Source organism: Syngnathoides biaculeatus, chromosome 17 (genome assembly GCF_019802595.1).
Source record: "Syngnathoides biaculeatus isolate LvHL_M chromosome 17, ASM1980259v1, whole genome shotgun sequence".
NCBI classification, from domain to species: domain Eukaryota; kingdom Metazoa; phylum Chordata; class Actinopteri; order Syngnathiformes; family Syngnathidae; genus Syngnathoides; species Syngnathoides biaculeatus.
The window spans coordinates 4,354,530-4,370,114 of NC_084656.1; the positions used below are offsets into that span (position 1 = coordinate 4,354,530).

The window sequence follows — 15,585 nt, forward strand, 5'->3', positions numbered from 1 at the left end:
AATATATCTGTAGGAATAATTGTGATCATAATTATCATACATCTGCTTCCAATAAAGAAATGCTTTGCTCTGCTCTAGATAACGTGGCAGCCTACTAGCAGGAGATAGCAAGAACAAAATCATCAGAACTGTTAGAACTGCTGCCTGTTAAAGAAATAATGACCACACATGTATTCAGCAATCTTCTACACATGTACACCTTGTTTCAAACTGTTTTGCTTGTCGTCTCCTTTTTGTAACATCCATGTAAATACGGGGCGTCTGAAAACTAAATGAATAGAAGTGCTGAGGAGAAGATAATCAGAGAGTGCAGTGGTGAATTGTACGAGACAGTTCCTCTCCTCTCTCCTCGCGAGACTTGAACTGGTGTCTTTGCTTCCTTTTTTGTCCTGTTTAATGAATGTCTGATTGGTGAACCTGACATTTACTTGGTCCTTCGAGCCGGATCTCAAGATACCTGAGGTTTCCAAGGGCTAAGTCAACGTCCAGGCAAAGACCGTAGCTACGGCACTTGAGACCCTTTCCGGGACTGGGCCTCGACTTTGCGTCTGGAGGCTGAGGGTTGACGAGAAGCCGAAGGAAGTAAAGGCATCTCTGGTGAGTAGGAAACTCCCACACTCATGAGGAATGAGTGAATGCGCGTCTGGGTGACTGCGGCAGAACCAAACCTCGAGAATACTCACTTTCTCACAGCAGCAGGGAGTTCAAGGGTTAATATCGCGCACCTCTGCTAGATTTAGAAAAAAAGCAAATTTTTCTGCCATTGGAAGAGCAAAATAAATAATGAATCATTGGAAGAATATAGAATTGGAATGACTGCATGTTTTAAAGCAAACAGTGGCATTCCTGAAGATCACACTCCAAGGAGTGTGTATCAAGGGCAATTAAAAAATGCTCTTCATGCGAATTCAAATAATCCTACAAAACAATGGATTGAAAAACATTGGGTTGATAAACCGACTGGCAGCTTGTAACAATACGTTAACCAAGCACTACACGCAGAAAGAGTGCTATAAAATAAGAAAAAGAAAGTTGACACCTTTCTGACAAAGCAAGAAGAAATTTATGGAGCTTTATGCAAAACATTTAATAATTGTGGCCGCAGATGAGGAAGAGAGCAGCCATCTCCCCATCAAAAATGTCACAACTAATGCTCCCAAAATGCAACTTTTTAATTTGCCCCATAGGTTTGTTGGGAAGAGATGGCTTGCTGAAACTAGGACTGGGCTTAATTCCCTCTCTGACCGAAAAATAGAAGGAAAAAGAAAAAAAGGAATTACTGGGAGGACAGTTAAATATCTTACAAAATAGGAATCCAGCACTCTATTATTACACCTTAGATATTCCAAACAAACCTCCCACAAGAACAGGAGATGTCTTGCTGCCAACAGCTCAAGACATGATTGAACAACCACAAAATGACGTAGGAAGTGACTCATTGCATGTGACTATGTAGTATAAGATACTGTAAACTTATAACAGCCCACACCAGACAAAGTCATGATTGATTATCTGTACTTAGATGGTATATCAGTCGTGGTGGCAGGAACAAGACTGACTGACAAACTAAATGCACTACACAAGGAATGGACACCACCGCACACGTCATTACAACGTGAGTGGAAGAGTTTGGGAGAATTTGTTTTGGTAGTACGAAATGTTCCTGATTGGACAGAAAAAGAACCAGATTTGGATTGGGACGACTGAACTGTACAGACAATATCTTATTGGACAGTCTTAAACAATCTGAGACCAGATACTGGTGTATTCATGGTGGTATCACAATCTACACAGACAATACTGGAAAAATAGAGGAATAGCGACAACTACAGGGAACGCAGTGACACATGCAGAGCTACTACAAAATTTGCTCATAGCAGTTCAATTACCAAAAGAAATAGCCATATGTAAATGTGCAGTACACACATCAAATACAGACAATCATTAGGAAATGGATTTACAGATAAAACGGCAAAAGAAGCAGCAGCCAAAACCTTTATGGGATTAGCTGACCATGTAACAAATGAAGACATACTTTGAGATGATGTGTTGAACAAAATGCAACAACAAAGTGAAAATGTGGAAAAAATGAGGTACTACATTACAAAATGGGAATTATCTCACTATAGATACAAAAAAAAATTCTACCAAAAACATTTTTAAGTGGGCGGAAATCTTGAGCCATGGGAAGTCTCAGGTCTCAACAGGGGGAATGGTAGTTGTTTAACTTGTATGCAAAAAACTTTTTTTGTTGGGCTTGTTTGATCTGTGTGCGACATAATCCACAAGGGAATGTGCATCCAAAACGTGGTCAGTTTCCTCAAGCTACACATCCGTTCATCCCTTCATCCATTTTCTTAGCCGCTTATCCTCACAAGGGTCGCAGGGAGGGTTGGAGCCTATCCCAGCTGTCAACGGGCAGGAGGCGGGGTACACCCTGACCTGGTTGCCAGCCAATTGAAGGTCACATGGAGACAAACAGCCGCACTCACAATCACAAGTAGGGGCAATTTGGACACAATGATAGATTTAGTCGAACTATACATACATTACAAGCACGTAAGGGTCTCATTCCATTCAAAACACTGTTTGGGAGACCATACAAATTACCAATATTTTCCACACAATGAGAGATAGACGAATGATGCAGGAAAAAAAAAAACCACATAAGTGGGTCCCTTTCAGGAGTTATTAAGAACCTCAAACACCTTAAAAAAATTGCAAAAAAGGGGTACTTGAGTTCATTTGTTGATTGTAGGAAAGTTATTGCTTTTGAAACCATTGTTAACATAAATAAAACTAATTTGTTTTTATTTGCCACTTGTAAGATAGCTGTTCTCGTTCCCACTGCCAAGGTCGCTGTAGTCCGATTACACATGGGAGTGAGACTGCTGTCATAATGGTGACTAAACAGTTAAATTTTGCTGTTGAGTGTTGGATGAAAACGCTACCCGTTATTTTCATTTTTCTCTTTGAGTGGTACCTGTGGGAACCACTCAAGGTCCCACCCCAAAAAAATAAATAAAATAAAATCAAAACAAAACAAATTGGATAATCACATACAAAAAACGTGTCCAAAAGATTGTATTGTTTGCACAGATCCAGAGATAATAACCATTAACTTCTTTTGAAAAACTAAAAAAAACATTGGTTTCTAATGGCATGTCACTAGGAAATTTCACATGCATCAAATTGATAGGACTAGAAACAAATTGGGAATTTTATCAGCATTGAAGTGTGAAGCCATTTTTGTGCCATTGTCATGGTGGTGAGGCAGTAAATGTCTTTTTTGATTTTTGATTTTTTTACGCTGCGTGCCTTTCCTGACGCAACCCTTCTGCATTTATTCAGAGAGAGAGCTGGAGCCAATCCCAGCTAACTTCGGGCAGTGGCAGACTACATGCCGAACTGGTTGCCAGCCAGTTGCAGTGCAGATGTCGACACCATCACTGAGCAGGAATCGATCCCACACTCCCTTCACTCGAAATGTCCCTCTGAGGGAAACCCGAACTACAACGTGGCCCGCAAGAGAAATGAGTTTGACATCCCTGCACTACAACATCAGAAAAAAAATGTAACAAGTTACTGTGCTTTAATAACCTTATTACTGCCATTTGTCTCTTCATCCTCTGTCTGATTATGAATTAGCATCCACTGTACATGCAGTTTTACCCGAACACTGGCATAAACTGAGCAAGAGCTGAATGACATGGACAAAATAGCAGAAAGAAACACGTGGATACACCTTACACACTGTAAAAGGTCATCTCAGCTGAGTCACCCAAGGGGAAAGGTGAGCAAAGACCAGCATACGGTGGGTGCAGATTTATAGTATCTGAAAATACCTGAAGGCCGGTGAAGATTTAAAAGACACTTGACTCATTTAGGGGGGACTTGGTCGACATGACTTCAAAATGGCTAAATAATATGATAGCATGTTGGGCTGCAACATTGACAGCCGTAATGATATTTTTGTTCATATGCTACTTTTGGAGACCTATTAACAGGGTTCATACTCAGTCTGACCAAAAAAATTTAAGGGCTTTTTTGGGGCATTCTTAGGGGCTGACACGAAAAATTTAGGGCTGACACAGAAAAAATTTAGGGCTGACACAAAAAATTTAGGGCCATTGTGGGAAATCAAGAGTAAGGAAAAAAGACCAAATGGTGCCATCAACCGTTCTTGGTTCATCAAATGTTCCAGTATCTCAGTACCTGTGACAGTGATCACGTGTCGGCCCTTGTGATAGTTTTCATTGATATGACCATTGTCAACGTCTTCACATAACAGTATACAGAAAAACAGATTCTAACTACAATTGCAACTATATACACAAATGTCTTCTACTGATGTCTGTCTCAGGACCCCTACTCGAGCTCCTTGAGCCTACCCAGTGCCTCCTATATTTGTTGCTGCAGAGGTGCCAAAGTGGCTCTCTTGTCCTTTGCTCTGCCTCTGAGTGCATTGGCCTCGGTTATAAAAGTGGGCAGCGATGCCAAATGTAGCCAGGTACGAAGTCTTCCTTTCGTCATAGTGGTAGTTTTTAGCAATGTCACTGTCTGGGACCATGACTGCGAACACTTTGGAATTATTTTCACAAGATTTGTAACTGTAATGGCTGCAGATCACGTTTAAAGTCCACATGATCTCTGCCTTTAACGAGTCCATCTTCGTGTATTTAACTACGTTCATAAAGCCTGACTTCTGGCTGGACAACTGTAGGTGCGCATTAGGGATTGCAACCGGTTACAAATAACCGGTTATAACTGGTTTTCGATTTTTTTTTAAAACCAAAACCGGTTAAAATTACCAATCATTTCTTCCGGTTCCGGTACTCCACATTGCGCTATTTTTTCAACATCATTTCCTTTTTTTCAAGTTTTGCTGTTAGAGTAAAGTTGGACTCAAAAGAACATTCAGTTAAATCAAAGAAACATCAAACATGGCATTGAGGAAACACTCGGTATACTTTCATGCTCTTTCTGAAAGTCCGAAAGAACAATGTCAACATTAAAACATTTTTACAAAAAAAGTAACAAATATTTAACTTAAACGAGTGCGTTGTTGAAAGCCACATTCAACAAGTTTGTTTGTCAATATTATATACAAACTACCCCATTACCGCGGAGTAAATTAACGATCGATGGTGTAGCGCCGGAGAAAAGGAGTCGGAGGCGGAGTGTCGGACACAGGAACAAAACTTGTTTTATTGGCAGACAACAAAACACTACTCGCATAACGGGGGGAACTCTGTGAACTCGTCACTCCGGAAGAGCAACAACAAAAACAGTCCGTGCGGAACCCCGCACCCCAACTCGAGGTCCCGCGGGTGAATTATGTAAACACCACTATGGTACCGGTTTTAAAACCGGTTAATCGTTTTTTTGCTACAGGTGTTCGGTTAAAACCGATTATGAAAGTAAGCGTTTTTTTGCGATCCCTGTTGCGCATGCACTGCTAGTACCACTGCCTGAAGTTGATGCTTCACTATCTTGATATTTTAGAAACAGATTCATACCAATGGAAAATGAGAGTGTCTTCGCCAAATCAGCGTGTCTCCTGTTTTTCCGGTGCGACTCCAGCGCTTTGACGCCCATCTTTTCAAGCTGGTAACTCTCCTTGCACACATGGCAGTATACATGTGCCGATCTTTTGGATCTCGACGGACCCAGCTCCCAAACTCCTTATATTCTAAGAAACTCCTTATTTTCTACTAATGTTGCATTGGCTAATTTCTAGTGTATTAGCTTTACAGGGACAGATTTTAAGGTGGGACATCTCAACAAAACATGGTGTCATGATATCCATCTGCAAACTGCCCCACTGCTCCCATGCAGCGATTTGTTGTGGTGGTGTGTTGGTCAAAAGTTGTATGACACACTGATAAATGCTGCAGGAACGTGTACACTGGAATCACTGCTCTTATCTGTGACTGTGTTTCCATCCAAAGCAGAGGATCCATCTTTGGACCTCCCCTTGGGTTCTCCCGAAGGCGAGGGTCCTCTTGCAAAGATGGAGATCTGACATACATTGATGCAAATGGCATCCCAACTGCATACCAGATAAGTTGGTTAACGAGATTGCTGCAGGATGGGAATCCAACTTGTTATGGATAACAGAATAAAAACGTTGACAGAATCAACTACATACATTACAATGTACAGAAACTAGGTAATTATACGGAAGCAGGCTTTATTGCCATAAGGGAACAACCAGCTGCAACCTCACTCATGACGTTCCAGAACTGCATAGCGGTCGACATGCTCCTGGCCGAGAAGGTTGGCGACTACTCAATGTTCGGTGACCAGTGTTGTTTATTCCAAATATCACAGCACCTGATGGGTCATGCACAAGGGCCATTCAAGGCCTCCGCACCCTGAACCACAAGATGAAGGAGCACTCTGGTGTAAACATATCAGCCAGGTCTGAGTGGTGGGGAAAAAAAAGGTTTGGCAAATCTAAAAATGTGGTGTTCTCTGTCCTAGTTTCTATCGCTGTTTCCAGCTATTCTTGCATTGTGTGGATTTTGTTGTATTCCCTACATAAAGGCATCACTTAACCAATTTATAACCACTGCTATTGCCCCGACAAATTCAAAATTGTCAGAAATATATCCACTATTGGCACAACAGAGTAATGACAGTGATATTGTTGACCACAATGATGACGTTATGACTTCTCTTCCAGACCTGTTCTCTGATCCAGAAGATTACAAGTAACTAGTGCTATATTTTCCTCCGACTGTAAGCCGAAAGGGGACACTGCCTTGATGTATGTATTTTATCTGTTATTTTTACTGAATATGTTCTATTTGTATTCTATTTTATTCACGCATGCACCTTGTGGAGAAGCATTTGTCATTTTGTTGTATGCACAGCCATATAATGAAATTAATGGCTTTGATTGATTGATTGATTGATTGATTGATTTTTTTATTCTAACCCATGTAAATGAACGAATCATGTCTGAGGTCAAAGGAAAGTAAGTGACATGTCAGAGGGGGTGGAGTGAGGGAGAATGCGAGGGACAAAAAAGAGAGAAAAAAAGAGAGAGGAGAACGTCCAAGGGACTCGAGGCCGATGCGTGAAGAAAAGTATTGACTTAGAAGTGGATATTTATCGTAGTTGACCAAAGGGTTCAACAAAGAAAATAATTGCACAAGTAAAGAGTAAAATCTTAATGCCAGTTTAGAGTAAAACAAAGTTTAAAAATTACATGTACTAAAAGTAAGTACCATTGAGTTAATTGGTTAGTTTCCTATTCCTGAAAAAAAGAACTCAGGTTAGCTACCTCATTATAGACTTACACACTCAAGCAACGCTATAACTGCACAATACATCAACAAGCATTATGCGCAAAAATGCTCAACATGAATGAAAAAATTAATGCAGAAATGAAGATCACTTGTACTATTTGTGGCAGATCTCTTCAAAGATGCCTATTCCGCTCACATTTGGTTGAGTTATTGTTGCAAACTGATGTAAGAGGGCTTAGTCGAGGCAAATTCCTGCCAAAAAATTAGATGATCTCACTCACAGAGGAAAGTCAGCCTTTTCCCTCACGAAAGCATCAGGTCCAAGTACTGTTGCACCATGACTGATGATGACTTGGAAGTCTGCCTGAGGCTGGCTATCAGCAGCTAATGTCCGTACTACGCATCCCTGTGGCTGATAATCATTTCATTGCAAGTCATTGGCGTAAAGGCAGGTAATGACAAAGAATGTACATTGTTAATTAGGTTGTACTGTGCAAGATGGTGTTGATGGCTGGTCTAAACTGTCATTCATGGCTTAACAGGCAATACACTGCCTATCAATTTTTCCACACAGTTAAGAAAGAGTGCCAAGTATCAACATTTATAAGAACACAACAGGTAGCTCAAAGCAACGTGTTTTGATTCAGGGTTTGTCATACTTTTCATCTGCAGCCATTCTTTAAATATTGCCTTGTCAGCATGTTCAATTGCTACATCTCTTACAATAGTAAGTACTCTATACTGTTTATAATGTGAGCATACATGTATCATATTCTACACTATAAAATTTCTATCTGAAGTTTTGGCTAATGATTCCCATAATTGCAAGATGACCGCAAAAGTTAAATACCAGCTTGCTGTCAGAAAACTTAGCTTTGTGTTGGGGAGCACTAATGTTTCAAAGGCATGGACCCGAGCGCATGCAGACACATGTACAGACACACACACGACCTTGCTTTCGAGACCACAATTCATCGACTGATGAATATTTGGAACACTTACACACTGCACATTAAAGATGATTCTGGATTCTGATTCTGGACACTGCACAATTAGTCACTTTAAACTCCATATGGTACACATTCCTTGAAGTCTTGACGCCCTTTGCACAATGGTCTTTGCACTGGACTAATGCGCTAAACACTAGACTCTGCATCCTTTGCACAATTGTCCCCACTGCCTCCCCCCAAAAAAAGTTCCATCATTGCCAGATTACTAGTAGCCTTCATTGCTCCAAGACTGTTACTCTAATGTCTTTATATTTCAATTGATTGCGTGTTGGTGTCATGTGCAAGGCCTGCCCACTGCCTTGAGAGGCGTGGCCAGGCCACTGCTCTGGACGGCCACCTCTGACACCCATCACAGCTGTTTTGCATCCGGCACTGTAATTAGACCAGGCATTTAAATTAGAGTTTTGTCACTGATATTGTCCAGTTCGTTGCGTTTCATTTACTGCATGTTGGATTCTCCGCTACTGTGTGGAAGTTGCAAGTCTAGTGTTAAGCTATCCTTGTCACAGCGAGTCTGTGCCACCACAGTCTTGTCACGTCTTAGTTCACGTTTCCAAGTTTTGCCTCGTAGTCATCGTACCTCGTTCCATGTGTTTTGGATCCTGCCTAGCCAAGAGGTTTTGCGCCTCTGCCTTGTCAGACTGCTACACCGTGTATGACCCCAATTTCGAATAAAACAGCGCTCAACACCATGCCTTCATCTCGGAGTCCTGCATTTGGATCCTCCCCCGAGTCACTGGTTCATGACAGTTTGTTGTTGTCATGTATGTTGTCCTAGTGTGGCTCCAACTACCGGAGAAAAATTCCTTGTATGTTTCTGACTTGGAAAAGATGATTCTTATACTTATGTGTGCATTTTTAAGTCACAGAAATATATTTTTTTTCTTCCTCAAATACTGGGCTCCTGTACCCACCCCCCCTTTTTTTTTTGCCACACAATTCAGAAATTAGGGTGCATATGCAACCAAAATAGTTGCACTTTAGAGTCCAGTCTCGACACCCCCGCAGACTCCCCCCCAAATAAATCATACAGTGAATATCAGGAGTAGTAAACCATATTTCTGCATCCTATGATGCAGATTGCTCATACATAATGCATCCCTTCTATTTTCTTTTCCCTCTCAAAAGAGATCCCTGTATAAACGGGAAAAAATGATATACATTAAAAATGTAAAAATGAAGAATGTCAAAATAACCCATCCATCCATTACCCAAGCCGCTTATCCTCACAAGGGTCACAGGAGAGCTGGAGCATAACCCACCCAGCTCCGGGCAAAAGGCAGACTACACCCTGAAGTTGTCGCCAGTCAGTTACAGGGCAGATAACACCAACACTGAGCAGGAATCGATCCCACGCTCCCTGCACCAAAGTCAGGCGTGTGTACCACTACACTGGCAATGACTATCAAAATAACCCCAGATCATTGGATTTTTTAGTTGGCAGCAAACAAATTTTATACACACCCCTGGCCACTAACTCCATGCTAGGAAGTTGTAATCATTGATGCTAAAACTTTGATTACCTTTTCATTTGGAATGTACATTTACTCAGTGCCCAATTAATTGAAGCTGTTAAATTCTCCTCTTGGATCACAATGACAGTATACCACAAGTCTCTCTTTGTTGCTCTTATGTGGAGGGATTGTGGAAAGTCAACATTAAAATGGGCCCGAGGGCGAAATCATCTGAGCACAATATTGATTGTTCTGCTCTTGGCAAATTAAGACAAAAGATTTAGTTTTATCTAGGGCAACATAAACATGATCTTGCCTTCTTTACCTTGATCCCAACATAGCACAATTCTACTCTGCAATTCTGTGCCTGGATGGGCATAGGTTTTGGGGAGCCCACAAGGCTGAAAAGGATAAGTGGCATTGAGAATGGATGGAAGGTTTTTGGAAATCTGCTTTTATATGAATATGATTGCGCTATTTTCTAGGAGTGAAATTTGAACAGTCAGGATGGATTGATGTCAGTGGAACATGAGTCTGAGGTTAGTCATGATTGGGCCTGGCTCATGTTTTGTGCCGTTCTTCATTCTGTGTTCAAGAGGTTAGGGCTATGTGTTGGCAAATTGAGATCTTCCACACAACGGTTAGGGGTTAAGGTATCCACTAATGCCTGAATGGAAGTGACTTTGTGCACTGGGGAACAGTCAGGTTCAGACAAAAGAGCCCTTCCTCAAAGTGTTTCTCCAAAGGCATGACATTTTTCAACATGATATGGAAGGATGATAATGAGATACCGTCAACATTTTAGTTATGCTGCAAATTGTGAGTAATGGAAAACTCTTCAGACACAGCTGCTATCTGTATTCATCTGATTAAAACCTGCTTTGACCCGTTTTCTTCACTTCCTTACCATATTCACGACTATTCTTCACTCTTGACCCGAAGTCTTTAAAGTCCTCCACCCTAGCTACTGGATCACTGTTCCCTGTACCCTCACTGTTTCCCCATCAACTCTCTCATTAATGTCTTATTTCAGATCATCTGCATTCCTATCCTTTGCATTACATGCCTCCATCTTTTTAACTATCCATTTTAAAGGCCCCTCCTTGAGCTGTCACCTTATCGTGGTGGAGGGGTTTGTGCGTCCCGATGATCCTAGGAGCTAAGTTGTCTGGTGGGGTCACCCATGGGAAACCGGTCAAAGGTGAGGACCAGACAAAGTACGACTCCAAAACCCCTATGATGACTGCAAAAATTGGATCTTGGTTTCCTTTGCCCAGACGCAGGTCACCGGTGCCCCCCTCTGGAGCCAGGCCTGAAGGTGCATGGGCATCAGCTGGGCACAGCCCGAAAGGGTAACATGGGTGCCCCTTCCCATGGGCTCACCACCTATGAGAGGGGCCATAGGGGTCGGGTGCAATATAAGATGGGTGGGTGGCGATCCAATCCCTGGCTATAGAAACTAACTCTAGGGACATGGAATGTCACCTCTTTGGCAGGGAAGGATCCTGAGTTGGTGCATGTGATCGAGAAGTTCCGACTAGATATAGTCAGACTCGCCTCTACACACCGCTTGGGCTCTGGCACCACTCCTCTTGAGAGGGGTTGGACTCTGTTCCACTCTGGAGTTGCCCATGGGGAGAGATGCCGAGCAGGCGCGGGTATACTTATTGTCCCCCGGCTCGGGGCTTATACATTGGGGTTAACCCCGGTGGATGAGAGCGTAGCCTCCGTCCGCCTGCAGGTAGGGGGACCCTTTTTGGAGTCTTGAGAGGGAGTGCTGGAGAGTGCCCCCTCTGGGGACTCCATCATTCTGCTGGGGGACTTCAATGCCCATGTGGGCAATGACCGTGAGACCTGGAGACCCCCGATCAGAACTCGAGTGGTGTTCTGTTACTGGACTTCTGTGCTCACCATGGATTGTCCACAACAAACACGATGTTCAGGCATAAGCGTGTTCAGTGTTCACATGTCCACCCAGATCAGGACACCTTGGGTCGCAGTTCGATGAGCGACTTTGTGGTCGTGTCATTGGACTTGTGACCACATGTCTTGGACACTCGGGTGAAGAGAGGGGCGGAGCTGTCAACTGATCACCACCTGGTGGTGAGTTGGCTCCGATGGTGGGGGGAAGATGCCAGTCTGACGTGGCAGGCCCAAACGTATCATGAGGGTCTGCTGGGAACAGCTGGCAGATTCCCCTGTCAGAAGGAATTTCAACTCCCACCTCTGAAAGAACTTTGGTCATGTCCCGGAGGAGGCGGAAGACAATGAGTCCAAGTGGATGATGTTCCATGCCTCCATTGCTGAGGCGGCCGACTGGAGCTGTGGCCATAAGGTGGTTGGTGCCTGTCGTGGCAGCAACCCATGAAAACCAACAGTGAGGGATGCTGTCACCGAGGTGGTTAAAAAGCTCCTTGATGGCACGGCCAGCAAGGAAGTGGAAGAGATTTGGGTGTTGTGGGACACGCTGGAGACTATGTCTCTCGGCTGGCTTGGGAAAGCCACGAGATCCCTCCGGAAGAGCTAGAAGAAGTGCCTGGGGAAAGGGAAGTCTGGGTACCCCTGCTGAAGCTACTTCCCCCGTGACCTGTCCCGGAAAAGTGGTAGATAATGGACTGATGGATTTTAAATAGGCTGATTGACTAATTACGAGTTTGTTGTCACCCGTTAGGCTAATTAGAAGAGACTTTATTTCAACATGTCGTTATGGTAAAAATATTTTAAATCTTTTCTAGTGGTAGCATACTTTTTTTGGTCCAGACATGTTTCATGAGTAATTGTGTTTTTTTTTTTTAATAATTCTGTTGAACCACATTTCCAAAAGCAATTTCTGATTTTCATTGTTTCTTCTTCTTTTCCTTTCGGCTTGTCCCGTTAGGGGTCGCCACAGCGTGTCATCTTTTGCCATCTTAGCCTATCTCCTGCATCTTCCTCTCTAACCCCAACTGCCCTCATGTCTTCCCTCACCACATCCATAAACCTTCTCTTTGGTCTTCCTCTCGCTCTTTTGCCTGGGTGCTCCATCCTCAGCATCCTTCTACCAATATACTCACTCTCTCGCCTCTGAACATGTCAGAACCATCGAAGTCTGCTCTCTCGAATCTTGTCTCCAAAACATCCAGCTTTGGCTGTCCCTCTAATGAGCTCATTTCTAATCCTATCCAACCTGGTCACTCCGAGCGAGAACCTCAACATCTTCATTTCTGCCACCTCCAGTTCAGCTTCCTGTTGTTTCTTCAGTGCCACCGTCTCTAATCCGTACATCATGGCCGGCCTCACCACTGTTTTGTAAACTTTGCCCTTCATCCTAGCAGACACTCTTCTGTCACATAACACACCAGACACCTTTCGCCAGCTGTTCCAACCTGCTTGGAGCCGTTTCTTCACTTCCTGACCACACTCTCCATTGCTCTGTATTGTTGACCCCAAGTATTTGAAGTCGTCCACCCTCGCTATCTCTTCTCCCTGTAGCCTCACTCTTCCCCCTCCACTTTTCTCATTCACGCACATATATTCTGTTTTACTTCGGCTAATCTTCATTCCTCTCCTTTCCAGTGCATGTCTCCATCTTTCTAATTGTTCCTCTGCATGCTCCCTGCTTTCACTGCATATCACAATATCATCTGCGAACATCATGGTCTAAGGGGATTCCAGTCTAACCTCCTCTGTCAGCCTATCCATTACCACTGCAAACAGGAAGGGGCTCAGAGCTGATCCCTGATGCAGTCCCACCTCCACCTTAAATTCCTCTGTCACACCTAAGGCACACCTCACCATTGTTCTGCTGCCATCATACATGTCCTGTACTATTTTAACATACTTCTCTGCCACACCAGACTTACGCATGGAGTACCACAGTTCCTCTCTTGGTACTCTGTCATAGGCTTTCTCTAGATCCACAAAGACACAATGTAGCTCCTTCTGACCTTCTCTGTACTTTTCCACGAGCATCCTCAAGGCAAATAATGCATCTGTGGTACTCTTTATAGGCATGAAACCATACTGTTGCTCGCAGATACTTACTTCTGTCCTGAGTCTAGCCTCCACTACTCTTTCCCATAACTTCATTGTGTGGCTCATCAACTTTATTCCTCTGTAGTTCCCACAGCTCTGAATATTCCCTTTGTTCTTAAAAATGGGAACGAGAACACTTTTTCTCCATTCTTCAGGCATCTTTTCGCCCGCTAGTATTCTGTTGAATATGTTGGTCAAAAACTCCACAGCCATCTCTCCAAATTGCTTCCATACCTCTACCGGTATGTCATCAGGACCAACTGCCTTTCCATTTTTCATCCTTTGTAGTGCCTTTCTGACTTCCCACTTAGTAATCATTTCCACTTCCTGGTCCTTCACTCTTGCCTCTTCAACTCTTCCTTCTCTCACATTTTCTTCATTCATCAACTTCTCAAAGTATTCTTTCCATATATTTAGCACACTACTTGCACCAGTCAACAAATTTCCATCTCTATCCTTAATCACCCTAACCTTCTGCACATCCTTCCCATCTCTATCCCTCTGTCTGCCCAACCTGTAGAGATCCTTTTCTCCTTCTTTCGTGTCCAACCTGGTGTACATGTCTTCATATGCCTCTTGTTTAGCCTTTGCCACCTCTACCTTTGCCCTACGTCGCATCTCGATGTACTCCTTTCGCCTCTCCTCAGTCCTCTCAGTATCCCACTTCTTCTTCCCTAATCTCTTTCCTTGTATGACTCCCTGTATTTTGGGGTTCCACCACCGAGTCTCCTTCTCCCCTTTCCTACCAGATGACACACCAAGTACTCTCCTGCCTGTCTCTCTGACCACCTTGGCTGTCGTCTCACCTCTTTCCGGAAGGCCGCACAAAATCTGATTTTCATTGTTTAATTTTAATTAAATTGGATTTTTTGGGATAATTTCTTTTTTCAGATTCAAGTTATTTCTGTGACCACTATTTCTTTCATTAAAAGAAATGTACCAACAAGTTTTTCCATGTGTGTACTAACAAAAAATGTATAAAAAATGTCATTGGGTAAGACGTGTTTGTTTTCATTTATGATTGTTTCCGCGTTCGTCAGTATCGGGCACTTTTTTATTTTCTCCATTTCATGTCATGTCAGAATTTTCAGAATCATGACTTGGAGATGTCAACTTTCCCCACACACATTAAGAGTTTAGTCGGTAATATTGAACAACCTTTCATTATTTAGGATTGTCGGCTATGACCTGATTCAGAGCCTAAAATCAGCACAAATCCGTTCTTAGCACACTTCAGACCCAAGGACAATCTTATACGACATGAGATTGTCTGAAGGTTTTGTTTGACGTTCTTGGTCAGGAAGCCGCAGTGCTAGTGGGGTGCCGTGGGGACCCCTGTCGCTCCTCAACCCGGTTTCTTCTTCTTCTCTCTGGTCCATGCGTCTTACTCTCATCACTCCCTCCCTCTCCGCCTCTTATCACAGAGGCTCCCTGTTGACCAAGGGGCCTTCTATGGGTTTTTGTCACTGCCTGGTCTGGGGGCTGGTCCACCTTCCACACTCTGGGGCAGTTAACCAGCACAGGCTGGAATAGGCAACAGGTTCCAGGGGGTGGTTCTGATGGTCCTCTTTTCCTATGATTTTTTCGCCAGATGGCTGGGTGGGTGGCTTTGGACCGTGTGGCTGGTTTTGGGGTACCTCAGTGGACTCTGGTTCTGTGTACAACCGTGGGTCCCAAGGTGTGGCTGATGTCCCATACAGCGAGCTTCTCTTCTGGAACACTACTGCCCCATACAACACTCAAATCAAATGTGTCATTTTACATTTACGTATAATGATTTACTTTCCTCATCTTTCTTGCAGTTAATGAACTGCCGTTTGCTGTCTTATCTTCTTATTATTATTTTTTCAT

The 15,585-nt window shown here is 43.2% G+C and overlaps 1 protein-coding gene across 1 annotated transcript in view; it reads right to left on the bottom strand.

The window, feature by feature from the left end:
* dcc (DCC netrin 1 receptor) overlaps window positions 1-15,585 on the bottom strand; it is a 312,064-nt gene that overhangs the window by 183,221 nt on the left and 113,258 nt on the right. The gene's annotated exons all lie outside the window — the stretch shown is intronic.